This window comes from Pezoporus flaviventris, unplaced genomic scaffold (genome assembly GCF_033815535.1).
Source record: "Pezoporus flaviventris isolate CSIRO_AGI_PZ_B2104156 unplaced genomic scaffold, CSIRO_AGI_Pfla_v1 ptg000040l, whole genome shotgun sequence".
NCBI lineage: Eukaryota > Metazoa > Chordata > Aves > Psittaciformes > Psittacidae > Pezoporus > Pezoporus flaviventris.
The window spans coordinates 3,622,900-3,638,385 of NW_026892588.1; positions in this window are offsets into that span (position 1 = coordinate 3,622,900).

Sequence of the window (15,486 nt, forward strand, 5' to 3'; positions counted from 1 at the left end):
AGCAACTAGACAAAGCAGAAAGCTTGATACAAAAGAAACTGAAACCACTAAAATGGAAATGAATTAATTATTTGAACCTTATTCTGATAACTGAGCTCTAAAATGAGAAATTTTGGAGTTTGGAAGAATCACCACAATGACTGTACATTCAATGTGAATCCTGATCAACAACCTACTTTCAACATAACATCTGTCCAATTTTAGAACCTTTGTGCCACTAAGCACTTGTAAATATGTCCAGCAATGTGAACTGAAAAGTCTGCACAAACAAATAGTATTTTCAGTTGTGTTTCACAACATAAATTGAGAGAATAGAAAAGTAAACAAGCCTTTTTTTAAAGTATATGACACTTAACCTGAAGTTATCCCTAGCGATGATACTCAACTGATAAGGAAACATAGGTCAGGTGTCAGGTCTAGAGACCCAACCATATACGCTTAAATCCATTTTTTAGAATCTAAATGTATAGCTCTTTTTAAGCAGAAAACTGAAGGATATGGATAGTTCCTGCTAACGTGGAAGACAACTAAAGTCAACAGCATTCACACTGCAGCTTTCACACGCTTAAATATTGTTAATCACCTCAGAATCACGGGATCACCTAGGTTGGACAGGCCCTTTTCCTCCTCCTCGGTCCCTAGGTTTTCCAGAGCATCCAGCAGAGGATGGAGGCTCTCCTTGGCTCTCACAGTCCGAGCTCGCCTCGCGCTACCTCAGGCGCCATGCCGTCACCGCTAGCGTAGCCCCCGTCGGTCACTGCTCACGTCATGTCAACCCGCGCTTGTCATGACGTCATCAAACTCTCGCGCTGCTGCCACTAAGGAATCCAACTCCCTTTTTTTTCCCCATTCATTAATCTTGTCTAATAGACTTTGAAACAAAACCATCAAAAACTTGGTTATACGAGATAGATATAGATATAGATAGATATAGATGATATATAGATGAGCAAAATCAAGGGAATCCAAGATGGTCTATCACAAATTAACATCAAATCTGGATTCTTTTAGAACCAATTATCAAGTGACTTATCCCGCTTTTGAATAATTCAGTTCCCCCCTCCAAAAAAAAAACCAAAATGTACAAATAAGGGACAATGCAAATGATACAAACATTAAAATTACGCAAAATTGAAACAATTCCTGTATAATGAGCTTTCCAGTGTCTGAACCAAACATTTAGAATTTTATTTAGTGCAGCTACCAATAATGGTACAGCTCCTGCAGACCAGTTTGAGAAAAGGCTACAAAACTCCTCAAGTGTCAGTGACTGCTTGACTACTCCTTATATGCTTGGAGGTCTCGACAGAAATTTAATAACATATGATAGCATCAATGAAGTACTTTATGCAAATATTCTATTATTGAACATTTCACAATTTGCTCCTCCAGTCTCCACGAAGTTTTTATGTTTCAGAGGCAGAAAAAAATCTTTAAGCAGTATTTTCATTAAGTGCGTTTGCCTGCATATGTGGCTGACTGACCTGTTTGACACACCAGTCTGCACTTAGAGGTGTCAAACTGCAGACAACACAGAAGGCATTTTGGCCCTGATAACAGTTGCCAGCTTCAGAATTTATAATTGGTGACCATCTGGGATATTATTTTACTTTTAAAAGCTACAGGTCAGTAATTTTACTTTGATTTTTTAGAAGATGACTGAGCATGCAAGAGAGGTGTAGACTATACAGCCACAGAAGGAGGTAACAGGAAACAAGAGACATAAAGAGAAACAAATCAAAACAGACTGATACAGACAGTGTAATATAAAATAAAAACATAATGAATAAGCTATCAAAACAGCAGTCACTTGAGATTGGAAATATGGGAGTTAATGTGAATAATCTTCAAGAAGAAAACAAGAAGACTGATTATCATAAAATATCGCTATGGCAAAGATAATTGAAGCTACAAAGTGTAACAATAAATAACAATAAATTGTGATGAAAAGAAAAAACCTAAAGCAAAGAGTTACAGAACAAATGGAACAGAAAAAGAAACTGCAAAAGAAACTGCGCAAATGAAGAAACTTATAATGACAACTGTCAAGAGAAAAAGAGGGAAAACTCCCTGAGGAAATGGCTCGAGGGAGCAAGCTGTTCAGTCATAAGGAAAGCCAAAAGCAATCTTGCAGAACTTTTAAAAAACCTAAGGAGAAGGTGAAGGTGGATAAGCTATTCCTTAGAGCATTTTCCATACCTCTTCTTCACTATTAATTTAGCCAAAGACGCAGGGGGAAGTGCATTCCACTACATAGTGTTTGGTACGTGATACAATTAGACAGCGCGAAACCACAAGAGGAAGCCATTAAAACCACTTAAATCAAGGAAAAATGTATTTCTCATTTGACAGTCAGAGCCTGTGGAGCCAAACTCTGGCCATGTGATGATGATGCAACCTTTTGTGATCTTCATCCATCTCATACCAGAAGACAAGCTCTTCCAAGCACTTCTGTGATATACATCCTTCTCACATATAAGCTGTAAACTACATTTCAAACAAAAAGCAGCTGGTTGATAATATAGACCATTATGTTACAAACAGCTGCGATCCTGCTCATGTGAACTAGAGGAGCTAGCAGAGACCAGAGCAAGATAAGCCAACAGCAGAAAGCTTTGCACACTTGGGTATGATGCCAGCTGAACTTAAAATCTGCGAATACAGATAACCAAAGGGTATGCTGACTTGCTTTCTTTTCATAAGATTACTTTCAAAGATCAAAACCTTTTTCCTTCAGTCGTTTCTTGAAATTTAGACTGCATCATCAGAAAAAGAGTTTAAAAACTGGGTCACAGAAATAGCAGATTTTTCTTTCTCTGGGATCCTGAAGTAACACACCACCTGCTTCACCGCTTTCATCTGTCCCTTTGATTTTCTAATCTAATTATTCAGATTAAGTTTGTTCTCTTTCAAATGTTTAACTGACATTTTGTTCATCTTAAAAGATTCAACAGTCTTTAAACTCATCTTTTAAAGAGGAAATGGGATCAATAGAAAAGTAGTTTCATTACTAGCAGAATTAAGAAGTCTGCTGTCTTAAACATATACAAAGAACTAAACGGAGAATGTGTGCTAAGGTGTAGGTAACTCATGATTGGGGAAAAACTATAGGAAACAAAGGAAACTTTACTTAACTAAATTGTCCCTTCCTGCTTCCAAAGCTCCTAAAACTAAAAATGTTTAAAAATACTATGATTTTAAGAGGTGGAAACTGTATTGTTTGTTAACTATCAAGAGATGCCTAACCTTTCTGAAGCTTATTTTTATGCATGTATGTCAACTTCCACAGTTTTCCCCAGACTTGGACACAAGAAGAAAAGGAAAAAAAAGCATCTTTTTTGTTTGGTTTATACTTGCTTTATCAGGTGCTGCTCAGTGCTAGAATAATTAGAAACATACTCATATACTCCTGAATAATCACATATTTACCTGTTCCAAACCTTCATATTTTCACAGAATTCTATCATGTGACCAATACAAAAGCTTATCTTTAAGAGTGTCATCCAATGCCATGATCATACACACCAAACATTTTACAAAGAGAAGTACCTTATCTACTCTACATGAGCCCTGCTGATAGACAACCAAATGAGAATCACTTTTGTATGTTTCCCTATCATTTACTTCATTTACTTCAAAACTGACCCTGCTCTGAGATGGGTTGGACAAAATGACCTTCGGATGTCCCTTCCATTTTAAATTACTTATATTAACATTTTGCCCCCAGTTCTGAGTGTTAAGACAAATGAACAAGAGAAATATCCAAGACCTCTTTTTTAAACTATCACTATCGATGTCCAGTTGTGATTCTCTTTTCCTAACAAAGTGCCAGCTGAAGCATTTCCAACAGTTAAGATATGAATACATAGTATTGTTTCTGTAGAATGTTTTGATGTTGAAGGAATATATATCCATACTATCACTTCCACTGCACTTACAGAACTGATTGCCTGTTACCTCTGTCCATCCAACTGCATTTATGTTATCTATAAAACTTAATTATTTTCAAGGCTTTGACCACTTCCCTGAGTGAAATTTGCTTTGCAGTTGCAAACCTATTGAATGTGACAGAGACAAACTGTATGACAGAACAATGAAAGTATTCTGACTGTGACTGGAGACACACTCAAAAGCATCAGGTTTGTGAGAGTAATATAAAATCATACAGTACTGGGCATTTGTATCTTTCTCAAGTTTTGTTGTGTGCTTTTGTCCTCTGCTTTTTTGTTTTGTTCATTTCATATTAACATTTATGCAAATGTTGCATGCAGTTTCTTCTCAGAATTGAGCTGTCAGTGCCAGCTATTGTTAGGAGTAGCTTCACGGTCCTAGAGGTCAAAGCCAGCTCTGCTCTGACTGATTGAACACACAATTAGTCCAGTGTTACATGATGTGGAGGAACAAACAAGGTGGTATTACAGGAGAAAGGGCAGCAGATCTGTTAGCCCTTTCCTCTCATTAAGTCTATGCCTCACACAGGTACCAGGTAGGAAAGGACACTCATCTAAACTCCATACATCTGACTGATGGGGATTTTATTGTGTCCCTATTGCCCTATAGAACTCCTGCTTTCCATATCTGAGAACAAACACTTGAATGTCTAAGAGATTACTGAATTTTTACTGGATAAAAGAGAAATAACTTGACTTTTCAGAATGCCAAAGAATGAAAATGTGCTGGCATTTTTATTTTACTGTTTTCCTGAGGTATGACATAAGTTTTCTGGTTTGTGCCTTTCCATCAGTGCTAAGAGCAACACCCTCAAGTTAAGAAACACTCAGTGCTAATTATCTTAAGCACTGAAGGACTGTGGAAGAACCAACCTTCATGGAATTTTTGCAGTCTCAGGAATTTACTCCTTCTTTTCCATCCCTGAAGTCAAGCTAATATTCCCATAGCAAAACAATATGAGGAAAATGTTTCATAAACCTGTAGTCACTTCATAACCATACAGCAGGTCACTGATGCAAAGAGCCAGCCCCATATTAGCAAGCCATCTATCCACAGATCACACAGGAAAAGCCTGTGTACAACCAACATTTCATGGCCTTCACAAAGCTCACTTGTGCAATATGAAATCAAACTGGGTTTGCGTTGAGATAAAGAAAGATGATATACTCTGAAGATTAGCTACATTTGATCTAAGCAGTTTACAAATGTTTATGACCTTCCACAGTATGAGGGGATATTGCACACTTCATGACAAACACATCACTTTAGAGGAACAAATCAATATACAAATGCAATAACAATACAAATGATAAATTCATTCCAGATAATCAATTTGATATATGACTAATGCAAAACAGTTTCAAGCAACATAAAAACTAGTGGAATGACAAAGGATTGGCCCTGCCATCATTGAGATGACAATATAGCCTGTTTTGCATTAAAGATAATTCTAAAGCTGGAAGCATAAGTTAAACGCAGATTTTATGCTGACCCAATCACATCAAGTCAGAACTGCACATCAGTGGAAAACACAGAAGCAAACCTGAGAACAGAACATGACCAAGGATGAAAAGGTATGGACAAATCATGCAAATATGATTTGCCCAACAAGGCCCAACAAAGAATCTTCGGGAGGTGAAGTGAAGTGTAAGCGGCGAGGAGAAGCAAGACACGCCAACCCAGTATGGGTGATAAGCAAACTTCTACTTTATTTGTGGCGTACTTTGCTTATATCCACGTGGTGTTTCGCCATGCCTACTAGTCACAACAGTATTGGTTAGTTCGACACAGCTTCCTTCACGTTCTCCTCCCGCATCCGGTATCCGGTTACCTGTGAGGTCTACACCTTGCTTTGCTCGCACAAGGCCTCTAAGGCTCTATGGCCTTGCTCTTAGAGCCATTCTGCAACAGTGAAGAGTCATAAAATCAAAAAAGCTTGAACAAGAATTCATTATGAAAGGTACCAGAACAGCGCTAATATCCTTCAGCTTTTCAAGCACGTAATAACTACAGCATTGGCATTTGGCATTAATTGAAATATTTTCACTGATATATCATGCAGATCAAATAGCAGAAAACTCCATTACTCAAGCACAGAAGTAATAAAACTATAAATCTCTGTATATCTTAAAGGTACACAGGCAGTCCCTCAGCAATTAAGTTTTAAAGCACTTTCAGTTGCATAAAGGAAGTTACAGCACATTTTGTTAGGAAGATGAAAGAAACTGGTCAAAAAACAAGTCCAGAATGAGCAACAGGTGGGAACTGGGCCACAAACTGGAATGGCTACTACATTAAAAATAAAAAGGATTAAATTCTTAAACTTCATTGGTGTTACTTAGGTTTGGAATCTAAATCTTTTGCTCATTAGACAACAACGACCACAAACTCTAAACCGATGTTCATTATTACATAAAGAAAAGAAATTAGAGAAGAGGAAATAATTCATTTAACCATTTCATTGAATGTAGCTCTGCAAGCTGTATACAATTCCTGAGGTACACACTGAACTTCCGGTCCCATCTCTTATATTGATTACTATTCTTGATCTGATGAAGGCAGAACACGATCATGAAAATTGACGTAGACCAGCAACAGCACTTTGTATTCTGGGAACAACTGTCATATAATCATTATTACCAGCATTAGTAAGCTATCATATCAAATCTGTTCTTAACTCCACACATGCAGGGATGTAATGATGGCTTTGTTGCTTTGCCCATGAAAAAGGGCAACTCAAAAAACAACTTAGAAGGTGACCATTCCTTTCACAAATATGCTTGCATGATTCAAAAAGTTTCTTATGCTTGTAACTGTAAGTCACTTGTTGCTTTTAAACAGCTCTCTCACAGCATTATGCAACTATCCTTCCTGTGTAACTTAACACATGTAACAAGAAATGACATCTCTTTGTATGGCCTTATCTTACTGTTATGGAACCACTTTTCTGTTCTTGATATATACACATACATGTTACCTTAGTATGTTTCTATGAACACAATTTTGACTAATTTTAGTTAAAAAAAAAAACAAAAACCATTCATTCAAATACTAAATCTGATACTATTTCTCATGAATTCAAATGCATCATTTCAGTCTGAATGTCTCAGTTCTTCCTGTCATTGAACAACATGTACTAACACATTAAAAATGACATAGAGAGGAGTTAAAATAAGGTACACAAATATGAGCTAAAAGCATGGAGATGGACTGTGACTCCCTTGGGCACTCCATCTCATCTATCTCTTAGTCCAGGATGTGCACCATTTTATAAAGACCATAAAATATGTAAGACTGGAAGTCCAAAATTTAAAGGCATAAGGGAGAAAAGAGATTCCAAAGTCAAAAATAAAGTTCATCATTGAAGCTTGGATCCAGCTGTTGATAATAACAAACAGCATGAAAAAACTATTGTCTACAACAGCTGGAACACTTACAGAAAAAGCATATTCATAAATCCTAATTTATCAGCTGGTTGAGATGACTGTGTAAAAGAAACAAAATTAAAGAGTATAATTTATTTTATTTTTTTTTCTTATAAATAGAACAAAATTTATCCTACTGTTATAATGAACTACATTAGATCTGTCAAAACATTTCTGGAGGTCAATAAACTTTGAATTTGTAATTACTGCAAACTGAAACACTCATGAATTTGGGTAAAAATTGTCACCCCAAAACTGTCTCTTCCTAAGTTTCTACAGGAGAACTCAAGTGTGAATGAAATACTGTCTCAGACAGAAAAGGGAATGCCTAAATGAGGGCTGTCACTGACACCGGAATAAAAACCATACTGGAAGTCAGACAGGAGAATTGCAGATCACTTCCACTGTTTTCAGGCTCAGGGTTGGGCAGGAGAGAACAGCCACATACAATAGAAGATACAACTTCCTGAGGAAGGTAGTAAGTAACTAGACCTACAGAGCATTGTGACTGAGGATCACCTTAGAAGTAGGTGGAGTCAAATCGTCCTTGCTACACTTTATCTCAAAGTGGCAGCATCTACTGACAGCTGGTGATAAACTATACTGTCACACAGAACTACTGCCACGTCTCCATTGGAGCAGAATTATGCAATGTCGTAAAGACTGTAAGAACTTGTCAGAAAGGTTAACGTAAGCATCTGATGTTTTTACTTCAAGAAAGGTTTTAAACATTGAAGAAAAGGTGACCATACTTATCATTTTTGCCTCTTAAAATGGAGAACTGTGGGACCGGAATGGCAGGGGAGCTGCATGGATCATTGACAGGTGATAGATGGTACCTAGTTATTAAAGTAGGTTTAAAGCTAGCTGTAGAGTTTATTGAATACCAGTCATGAAAATAAATTATTCAGTGAAGTATAGAAAAACTCATCAATCTTTTCTATGATTGATTTTTTTTTTGAGCTATTTAGCCAGCCGTACTGAATATGGTGTCATTCAGCTACAGGTGAGTAGTGTAAATCTGAACTACGCTGCCAGTGTCAGAAAATAAATATTTGATAACTATATGAAGGCCTTTCTCTAGTTCTGATAAGAATGAAACAGAAAAGGTTAAAGCACAGTCCTGAATAAGATAATTGTGGTTGAGAACTTGAATACTGGAAAATTCTAACCAGCTCTAATGATTGCCTTTTGATATAAAAATATAGCAACCTGTTCCAAGATGCTGGGCTCTACCTACAGCAATAGGTTTCACTGCGGACCAAGTCCTATCCTGTTTCATTCAGCTCAATTGCAAGGTATCATTACTGGGCACCTTGTTTTGGGGTGCCTACCCCTGCATCTAGAGGAAGCTTAGTTGTCCACAACACTGTTATTACTACAAAGATGGTTCAAGGAGAATACACTGAACACTGAAAAACCAGTCCCAAATAAAAAATGTATGTAGCAGTGTACATCTGAAGGGAGGGGCTTACAGATGCACAGATAAAAGCTTGGAGGCCAAAGGCTCTGTATTTATGATTTTCATGCACAAAGAAGGAAGAATAAGCAAGTACATCGCTTGTCTGGGTAGACACTGCATGCATTTTACAGCAGAGGTTTATTTTAAAGCAAATACCAGGCAAATACTGATTTTCTTGTCATTCCTCTTCTGCTTCTCTCTTAATCCCCAGAACAGACTTCTCATGTGAAGCCTCAGAATCACTGCTTATTTTATTCAAAACAGCCCCTGAAATCTGACTCACCATACCCTGAACCAGCTGCTCGCACTTCAGGTTGGTACATAGCTACCTGTGTTCTCCCAGCTAAATGCTACCAGCTTTTTCCAATGGCTGTGGAAGATCCACCTTCAAATGTCAAATAAATAATAGGCAGCCCATGAGTTCCCCAAGCACTCATAAGCAAACAGTACCCTTATGACACATCAAGGTCCAACACTTCTTAATAACCTTTCTCATATTTGCATGGGGGTTTAGCTAGCTCAGTAAGAACGCAGATACGAGGCAGAAGAATACCATTCTCATGATAAACTAAATCATTCAGTCGAGATTCCCAGCAATTTCAGAACTGCAAGGAAAATCAGACTTAGTGTCCAGGCTCAGTGTGACATAAAAAATGGAAGCAGTTTCTCTGTAAGCACTTGCATCATAGAGTGAGACAGGATTTAGACATAGACAACTGTAAAATGTTTGTCTACTACCTAGAATTGGGGAAAAAAATCCCTAGAAAAAATCACCCTAATAAATTAGATTGCATTATTTAACTTTACTTAATTATTATGCGCATCTGGTGAGAAGCACCATGCAGGTTTAAAAGTGAGGCTCTTAACAAAGTATTTATCATCATATACACTTACGAGTCTGGAATCCAGAATGTTCTGGTTCTTAGTTCAATGATTACTCCAACAGGTCTCAGTGAGAAAGCTCTTGGCTCTTTTCAAACTGCTAATAAGTTTTGCCACTGATTTTCCTGCCACCAGGATTTCACCCTTACCTCTTAGAACCAAGATTTTCTATTTTCATCTCTGAAAGGGACCTCAGCCTTTGCAGCAGACAAAATTCCCTAAGTCATGCTGTTATGAGAGTTCAGTCCTACTTCCTGGTCAGCATCTTCTTTCATAAACAAATTCTCAGTCTTGACAACAGTAACTTGACTAGAAAGCAATTCTTTTTCATTCTCTCCTTTCCAACTTCCTGAGTTCAGTAAATTCTGTCACTCTTTGTGTGCATTCACTGTAGTTCATCTATGTAAAAAATTATTTCTCTTGTAATCTACTCAATGCAGATGAGCCCTCTTCTGTGGGCACTCTTACTGTGTATGAAATTCACATTTCATATGTAAATGTTTGCTCATCCTCCCTTTCAAACAAGTTGCTCAATTTGGATATTCCCAAATGACTGCTTTTGAAAGAACTGCCTTCAGGTTTTTGCTTCCTGCAGGTCCCATGAACTGCAGTTTTCAGTTTTAAGTACACAAGGGGAATTAACACCTCTATCGAATTTCTCACTTGGATGGTGATTATAATTGTGATAAAAGTTTAACATGGTTTCAGCTGGCTGAAAGATGTTGTAAAGAAAATTAAATTACTTCATGGACCTTGTTTAAGCCTCACCACTTATTCTAAATGGCTCTACACCTATCAAGGTTTAAAGTAGTTTATTAAAAGGTAGAAAGAAGAAAAGAAAGTCATTACTTTTCATCTTTCCCTTGTTAGCCTTAATTCAAACATTTCACACAATGCTTTCAAGGGCACTTGCCACTACAAAAACACTGCATGGCAGCAGAAGGCCAGAACCTGAGTTACCTAGAACTGCACTGAAGATGCTTTCCTCCATGTGAGCCCTCACAGGGATTCCCATGCTCCTGCTGTAAGCTATGTTTTGCAGGATTGTCAAAGGAATAATAATATATAGGAAAAGACCTTTTTTACCAGTCCCTTCCTCAGAAAAGCTGAAAACTTCCACCACAACGATGACAGAACAGCATTTTAGGGACTAAAATTTTAGGGACAGACTAGCTTCAGGGAAAGAGGAACACATATATTGCTATTTAAAGAATGATCACAAACACCATGTGGGACCATATAAAATCTCAGAAAAGTGGCAGAATTCCCAAGTCAGCCAAGCTATAATAGGACCTAGATTCTTTCCTTACTATGAACACTCCAGAGAAGACCAATAACTTTTAAACTTAAAATAGATGTTTTAATACATGACCCACTAAAATACCTACTTTTTGAGTAGTGAAAACTCAAAGCAAGTAAGGAAGAGAGAATACTGAACTAGGGAGATTTATTCATTATTTCAGTGCTAAAAATGTGAGCAAAATACGGCTCAGAGGAGTTTGTGCTTTAATTAGTGTAAGTCTATTACTAGACTTTTCCCAGTGCCAGAATACAGCCTTTGAAACTGGAGAGAAGGGGAAAACCATACTGAGAGATAAATCTCCACCACTGGGGAAAGGGGGAGGTTTTAAAAGTGACAATACTGGTGTCAGATTTTCTCTGCTAAATCCACTCCTCCAAAGTATTCTGGAGGATCCCAAGCCAGACTTTTACAAATGGGCCTACTCTGGTGCATAAGGACATAAATAAATACTATGTAATTGCCACATAAATACTTTATAAAAATAGGCTTCTTCTGAAGCAGGTCTTGTGAAACCAGAATATATATGAATAAAATCTTTGCACGTGTCATAAATACTGTTTTCCAAAGGCAAATTCCCTCCAGGTCAATTTGAAAATTATTTAATGAAAATTATCCAAATAAATAATGCAGGAATAAACCTATTGAAAAACTAATTTTCCTGCAATTCAGTTAAAGTCTAAGCTAAATGAATTAAAACCTTACTCCCAAGTAGAATCATGGAATCATAGAATAGTTAGGGTTGGAAAGGACCTTAAGATCATCAAGTTCCAACCCACCTGCCATGGGCAAGTAGTGGTATTACAGTCATTTATGATTGGTTTGCTTAAAGGAATAAACTTGCTAAATGAAGGTGCGATTTGCATCAAACCCTAACCCAACTATGACTTACTAAACTAAGAAGTTTGCCCTTCCAGTATCACATATGATATTGAAGACTGTTAAACCCATGATGTTTTTCCATACTATTCATGAGCTTCCAAATCAGCTGCAATTAATGGTATGAAATATTTAATTCTGTCATGTTTTATTCATCTCTGCTCATGAAACATTAATAGCAAATTTTTTGCAAATACAATCCCAGGCTCTTGCTGAATTTAGCAGCTTGATGGATCTAGTTCCTGATAGATTTAGATGTTGCTTATTTTTTGAAGGTCACAGAGTATCAAAAGCAAAAAGGTAACACCATAAGAATTAAATGCACACTCACCAGAAAAATAAAATGCACACTACAGTCTGAAAAACAGATAAAGGAGTGTAATTTGCCTCATGGCTCCCCAAGGACCTGCAGAAAACCAGAATGATTAACTTTCTGCAACAAACTGCCCAGCATTTACTCCAGTTTAATGACAGGAAAGTCAATTTGCAAGGAGCAGACAGGGCTAAAACTTCAATTAATACAGCAACACCAGGCTGTGTGTGGGATGACTGTGAATTACAATGCAAATATAACAAACCCAGCAAGGCATATCAAAAGAAAACTTCTCAGCTTCTGCTTAAAGGGGTCTTAAGAGACACCTGTGATCCCCTGAATGCTGCACTTTCTCCTCCCTCTTCACATTCTCACTTTAAAACCAAAGAGCTTTCACCCTTTTTTGCTTTCTTCTAGGCCACTCCTTCTTGGAGGATACTTTATTTACATTATCCCAGCCTTCAAAATTCCTATATTCACTTCAGAAAGCAACAAGAGGTGATCATTCTGAACTAGTCTTTGGCCACTGCCTCAGCTGTGGACTTCTCTACCACTGTTTTCCTTCTGCCCTCAGGAGAGCATTCAGAGCAATGGCTCTAATTAAGTGCAGAGAATTCCCAGGGCAGAAGTTCCTCTACAGATACAGCCAATCTCCACTTATTATGTGTATGTTTTAAAATCCAACAATTCTGGTCACCCAGAGGTAATAAGCAAAAGATAACGCAATTCTAGAGGATGAATTTCAGTCAAAATACAGCTTGCAGGAACGATTATTAAGAAAAAAAGGTGGAATTGTCCAAACCTGTGTGAACACACTGAATTTCCTGCAGTCATAAAAAAAGTTAAAAAGCATTTTCTGAATGCACAATTACCTCTGTTTTTTTCCAGGCAGAAATATGCTTTGTACTGCTCCTGAGCAGAGAGTTCAGGTACTTACAGGACTGTTGCCTTAAATGTGTAACAAAGCCAATGATTTAAAAAAGTGAGTGAACAATTGCAAGGCAAATCTTTTTGTACCCAGTAAATCTTGCCACCACTTTGTGGGCTGCAATAGGTCTAGAAGTCCAAGGCAGATAAAGTCTTCAGAACTCACAAAAAGCGACTGCACCACTTATCTTAGTACTTGGTAACACTGCATCACTAACCATGATACTTAGTAATTTCTACGGTTTAAAACTACTAGCCTCTTTTCAACAGCTTATATTGAAACTTGCTTGAGAAGGTTAGAATTAACACAAAATAAACTTGAACTCACAAATGGTGGGTTAGTTTGCTACTCCCAGAAGGAAGGGTAAATACAGACAGCCTGCAAAAAACACGGAGAGACAACAGCAGCAGTTTGCAACATGAAGTTAAGGTCAAATGCTTTAGCATCCTCAGCTACCTTCAGAAGGCAACTGCCTGGGCTATTACCTGGCTCTTATGTCAGTTTTAAGGAAAGAATTTTTAAACTCTTTAACATAAACTGAAATTATTGCCACCTTACACCTCCAGGGCTTGAGCTAACACACTATCTGGAGAAGTTACCCAGAAGGCCAGATCACTGCTCAGGTCAGGGTGGTTATCAGTCAGTGGGTGTGAGTAATTGTATTGTGCATCACTTGTGTTTATTGGGTTTTAATCCTCCCTCTCCCTCCTTTTCAATTGTTATTATAGTATTTTTCTTTGTTTCTATTATTAAACTGTTCTTACCTCAACCCACGGGCTTTACCTTGTTCTGATTGTCCTCCCCATCACACTGGTAGTGCTGGAGGTGTGAGCATGCAGCTGTGTGGTACCTAGTTGCCTGCTGGGATTAAACCACCCCACATGCTCAATATCTCAGCGTTTGAGTTGTTGGGGTTTCTTTTATTTATTTAATTAATTAATTTTATGGGGGGTTAGCATTCTTAGTAGGAAGTTTTTTGCTTGTGTTTTGGGTTTTTTTTAGGGGGGAGGGACGTCCATCCCCCTCCCCACCTCCTCTGTCATTCATAAAGAATATACATATATATGTCAGTGTATTTATGTACTGCGGTATATTGATTTTACAAATAAACCAGTCTTTAAGCATAACCCTGACCAGTGTGGTCTGAAAATGTCACACCTATTGTAGGTATTGATATGCACCTTATTAATGAGGTACCTGGCTTCAGTCACAAGCACATTCTCTATGCTCACATGGCAGTATTCTTCTACTTCAAAAGAGTGAAATGTAACCATGAACAAATTAACCAGACACAGAAAGTCTGACAGAGGTGAGAACAGGTCCCAAATCTCCTGTGCACAATTCTCTATTAAAACCATTCCTTATTATGCCTATTAGAAAGACAAACATGCATATCAATTATTAACAGAACCATTTTCATCCTTGAAAAAGAGATGACGAGGTACAACTGGCTTTACACAAGCCCAGACGATTATCACGTACCCCATCTTTCCAAGAGAAATGAATGTGCAAAAGGAAGCAGTGAAAACACAGTATGTGAGACTGGCAGGGAAGAACTATGGTCCCTTGCTGAGAACTGCATCTCATGGAAAGAAACAAACAAAAAGAGCATAAGAGTGGCAAATGTTTGCTGAGTGATCACCTGGTGCACCAAATCTGTAATCTGTGTTGACAGATTTTGGGGATGATGCCACAACTCATATATTACTCCAGTCACTTCTGTCTACCACTTTCTAAATGTTGCCAAATTATTACCCTGTAATAACTTGTATTGCTCTATGTTTGCCTCATCATTATAAACATTTGTGACAAGAGACCTTGAGCTTCATTAATACCCTGACAAAACATACTGCTCTTTTCCACAGTCCTACTCAGTAGTCTGCCTGGCATCAATATCCATTTCATCCTGTTACCATCAGCAAAAAGGCTAAAGAGGGTGAAATACTAGGTGCAATGTCTGCATGAAAACCACAGTACAGTAGTTCTTCTCAGTACTTTCACTTCTTAGAAGCCCTCACATATCCCTTTGGCCATGTTGCCACAAAAAAAAAACAATTATGATTCTAAATAGAGCATTGTTCCATTCAGTTTTCCATCATAAATTTAAATAACAGCTATATTTCTGCTCTTTCTTCCTAAGCACTACAAATTTGATCAGTGCACACTTTCCTCTCCTGAAATTTGTTAGTTTGGAATTTTTGGTCATATTGAAATGTTTGCTCTATATTTTGCCTGAAAAAGATGGAATTATGCACTCTATCAAAATGGTGCATCCTACCCTAATCGCATTAGGGCCATGAGGATGACCAGAGGACTAGATCACCTCCCATATGAGGATGGGCTGAG